Source organism: Nelumbo nucifera, chromosome 6, assembly GCF_055504915.1.
Source record: "Nelumbo nucifera cultivar China Antique chromosome 6, China Antique-T2T, whole genome shotgun sequence".
In the NCBI taxonomy this organism is placed as follows: Eukaryota; Viridiplantae; Streptophyta; class Magnoliopsida; order Proteales; family Nelumbonaceae; genus Nelumbo; species Nelumbo nucifera.
Window position 1 is genome coordinate 46,902,501 of NC_142654.1, and position 5,000 is coordinate 46,907,500.

Genomic DNA, 5,000 nt, shown 5'->3' on the forward strand with positions numbered 1-5,000 from the left:
CGAATTTGCGTTAGGTCATTATCAATGCCAGCGGCATGGTAATATTGTTCCATTTGCCACAAGAAGTTGTCAAGTTCCCTAGCATCTCGGGAGCCGGCATAAGGTGTAGGCTCCCGAATCTTCACACGAGCAGGAGCCAGTGTTGTGGAGGGGCTTGGAGTGCTGGCCACTAGTCTCTTGAGGAGCGTCATGTCTCCTCTAAGATCATCCAATTGAGTCTGGAGGTCGGAGGGAGAGGCCATGGCCACTTTCATGGCCACCCATTCAGCTCTCATCTCATCCACCTGGTCTTGGATGTCGGATCGAGATGAGCTCCCTTCTTCTCGGGATTTTGTTCCAAGGACTTCCTTGAGGGTTCTATTCAGAACGTCTTGGACCTCGTTCATAATGCCATTTAAACGGGCTTCTAGCTCCACCACGGAGCTCTCAATTGTTTCCACATTCAAGTGGATTTCTTCTACTCGGTCACGCATCTCCCCAACAGTCACTTCACAGCGAAGGATGCGTGTGTCAAAGGCAGCAAGCGCGTCAACTGACTTGTCAAGCTTGCTTGTCTTGGATGTGCGACCCCCTGGGGTCTTCTCTGTAGTGGCTTCAACGCCTAGAGACTCATCAGTCTCCCTCGCATGGGCAAGGCCATGCCTAATCTCGTCGGTGAGTTCCTTGTTGTGCTTCATTGTGCCACCACTAGTGTTGCTATGCAAGGGTCACGAGCGTTGAGGAGCAACCCGCTCTGATACCAACTGTCACGGGGATAAACGCTGGGGCCCCGTGCGGCACTCGAAATGGGCGAGTAAGCCTACGAAACAAAGCAAACACACACACAAAGGCAACAAGAAGGCACACGAATTAGCAAAAGGCTACTTGTATTGCATAAATCGGTGGTAAGCACAAGCACACAGTACAGTGTCGAGGGGATCTCGTGCTTAACCTTTACACGCTTATGAGCTCACTCGACTACCTACCTCCCCTCAAAGAGTACGTTAAGCTTTTGGGGGAGTGACAATAAGAAACGTCAAAAAGATGAAAAAGCATACTACAATATTACAATATTGCCATTGGCAGCCCCCCATACAAAAGTACATGTTTAGCCCACCCATGGCACACACTTGGACGTTGGAGTTGCGGCTGAAGGCACAGTGGATGGCACTTGATGGTGCAACGAAGAGAACCTTGTTACAATTGTGCGTGTAAGTCTGGCTGTGCATGTGCATGTGCAGTGCGCAGCGGGCTGGCTGCGTGGGCGTGCGCAGGCGTGGGCCTGCGTGTGCGGGCGGCGGCTGTGCGCGGGCATGCGTGTGCGGGCGTGCGTGCGCTGGCGGGCGTGTGCATGCGTGAACTGCCAAGTGTGGATGTGCTGTGTGGTGCCCCATGGTGTGTCATGGTGCAAGTGGTTACTGTGGTGCCTCCACGTGCGGTGACCAATATTAGAAAACACTAAACTACCGTGGTGTGTCATGGTTACTGTGGTGCCTCCACGTGTGGTGACCAATATTAGAGAACACTAAACTACCATGGCGTGTCATGGTTACTGTGGTGCCTCCACGTGCGGTGACCAATATTAGAAAACACTAAACTATCGTGGTGTGCCAAGGTGCAAGTGGTTACTGTGGTGCGTCCACGTGCGGTGACCAATATTAGAAAACACTAAACTACCGTGGTGTGTCATGGTGCAAGTGGTTACTGTGGTGCCTCCACGTGCGGTGACCAATATTAGAAAACACTAAACTACCGTGGTGTGTTAAACGTGTTAACACTACACGTGTAGTGCTTTCTACTATTGTAGTGACAGGGCTTTAACACACCGTGTAGTAGTTTACAGCCCTTCTACACCCACCGTGTGTAGTGTAGGGCTGTAACACAACCACTTGTGTTAGGTGCACCAATTCCACCTTCCACCTTTGCATGGTGTGTAGTTTATAGACAGCCCTATTAACACAGGGCGCAAGTGGGTGTGCATCGTGGTGGATGTGCTGACACTGCACACAACGCCCCATGCTGCATCATTTTGCACTATGTGGGTGCGCACACCCACATTGCAATTGGTGCCTCATGTGGTGTGTCGTGGTGCAAAGGGATGTGCACACCCACAATGCACTTGTGACCATTTGTTGCTCTTTCAACATATCACCCATACGCACCCCCATGTCACCGCTTTGATTGACAGTCTCAAACTCGTCTTTGTGCACCTTTCTTGTATGAAACTAGCTCACCTTGAAACAAAAGTAGTGTGGGAGTGTTCCCTTTTGATTCCATGCATTCCCATTTCCACAAAATAAATTTTCCTAATTTTTTGTAATTTCTAGAAATTAAATATTAGTGAAAAACCATTTCTATCAATACTTTTTGGCATGAAACCAGCTTATTTTGGTGCACAAATCTTTTTGCAGGTGTGAAAAAAGCAAACCCCATCCTCCAAAATTATTTTTTCAGATCTTTTCCAATTTTTGGTAATTTTTAGTGATTAAAAATTAATAAAATTTGAAAAAACCATTTGTATCAATACCTTTTGGCATGAAACCGGCTTATTTTGGTGCACAAAATTTTTTGCAGGTGTGAAAAAGCAACCCCCATCCTCCAAAATTATTTTTTCAGATCTTTCCCAATTTTTGGTAATTTTTAGTGATTAAAAATTAATAAAATTACAAAAAACCATTTGTAATTCGGGAGCTGGGCCCCGAATTACACACCACCATACAGAATTCGGGAGCTGGGCCTTCCCAAAGCAGCCTACAGGGCTTGCTAGACAAATTCCAAGCGCAATTGGATGAGATGAGAGATGAGATGACTCTCCTAAAGAGGGCAGTGGCCAACACACCAAGCACTCCCTCCACCCTAGCTTCCATGAACATCAAGATCCGAGAGCCAATGCCTTACTCGGGTGCCCGGGATGCTAGGGAGCTTGACAACTTCTTGTGGCAACTGGAGCAATATTTCTCTGCCACTGGCATCATTGACAACCAAACTCAGGTACGTACAGCTGCTATGTATTTGACTGACATAGCAATGTTATGGTGGCGTAGGTGTTGCCAAGACATTGAACGTGGAACCCGTACCATCGACACGTGGGTTGGATTCAAGCGTGAGATCAAGCGGCAGTTCTACCCAGAAAACGTAGAGTACCTGGCGCGCCGAAGAATGAAGAATCTCAGACATCAAGAATCACTACATGACTACGTCAAGGAGTTTTCGGCCTTGACGCTGGAGATCACGGACATGTCCGACAAGGATCTTCTGTTCAATTTTATGGATGGTCTCAAGCCATGGGCTGAGCTCGAACTCCAGCGACGCGGGGTTGAGGACCTCGCCACCGCCATGGCCATAGCTGAACAGCTTGTTGATCTGAGAACACCTAAAGAAGATGTGCAAAGACCATCCAGCCCAGGTACCATGAGTTTGAGTGGGGGAGATCCACAATCAACCCCTACAAAGGAGAAGCCAGTGCCCGTGAACAAGCCCTACACTTACCAACAAGGGAAGAAGCCACAAGGAGGCCCAAGCTACCAGGGCCACCAATCAACTAGAAGACCTCCTCCTGCGCCGTGCTACCTTTGCAACGGGAAGCATTGGACGAATGACTGTCCAACCCGAAAGAAAATAACTGCCCTCATCGCCAAACTCAGCGATAGTGAAGAGAGTGATGAGGAGAAACCCACAGCGGCGCCCAGAGTAGGCGCCCTCCAACTCATCAATGCCATGGTCAAGAAAGAGGCCACATCAAAGCGGCCCACCAAAGCCCACAAGGGGCTGAGTTATGTAGACATCACCCTCGGCGGGAGGCCGACCAAAGCCTTGGTGGACACTGGGGCCACCCATAACTTCATTTCGCTTGCGGAGGCAAAGCGACTCGGCTTGACCACCACCAAACAAACTGGGTGGGTCAAGGCTGTCAACTCCGGGGCCAAGGCAGTAGAGGGCACGGCCCGTGGAGTAGAACTCCGAGTTGGACCATGGAAAGGACCCATCAATCTATCTGTGGTTCCCTTGGATGATTTTCAGGTGGTTCTTGGAGTGGAGTTCCTCAAGCAGGCGGAAGCAGCACTTATGCCACACATCAACAGTTTGCTTATTCTGGACGAACACTCTCCTTGCATGGTTCCTGTCTCATCAGCCGTGCAGATACTTGGGAAGCAACTTTCAGCCTTGCAGTTGTACCAAGAAACTATCAACCATGAAGACAGCTCTGCGTCAGCAAGGAAGAACCCCTGTCAAGTACCTTTCATCGACACTGGAACGGGTTGGGAAGTCGTCACCAGGAAGAAGTCACCCCCAAGACAGTTCCAGTTTCAGCGCCAACACCGATGCCAGCGCCCATGTCAACACCAGCAGCAGCATCAACTTCAGCGCCAACCACATCAGCAGAAGTCAACTTCGCAGCAGAAGCCGCAAGTGCCCGCAACTGGTGGGCCCAACAGAAGAAGACCCAAGGCCGTGTCAAACCTTGCCCTCATCTACGACCACAACCACCGGGGAGAGCGAGTGCCACCCAAGCCATTCAGGGACCACATTCACATCATCCCAAAGGCTAGTTCCCGTAGTAGCCTGGTGAGATACCCTTGGGGAAAAATGCATGGGAATCCACACCTTAATAATCCAAAACACCATTTTGATCCTTACCTGGCCCAAACCTACCCCTTAGCCAAACAGAACCAGCCACTAACATACCTTGAGGCTGCCAGGAAAGGACATAGCCATAGGAAACCCTTACAGAATGAGCCAACCCAACCATGCCACCAAAATATACACCTCGGCCTTGGACGACAGCCGGTTCGGGGAGCAGCAGAAGAACCCTCCTTCCGCAACAGTGACTCTAAGGGACCAGCCGAAGCCGATCTCCGAGGACGTAGATCGAATTGAGTGGGGGAGAATGTCACAAGTGACTCCTTCGCCGCACCATCAAGCACCTTCAGTGAGCCATCCGAGTGCCATCCGTGTGCCTTCATGGTGTCAACATGTGTGTCATGGGTGGGCTTTACTTGTATTTTGTAAGGGGGACCGCC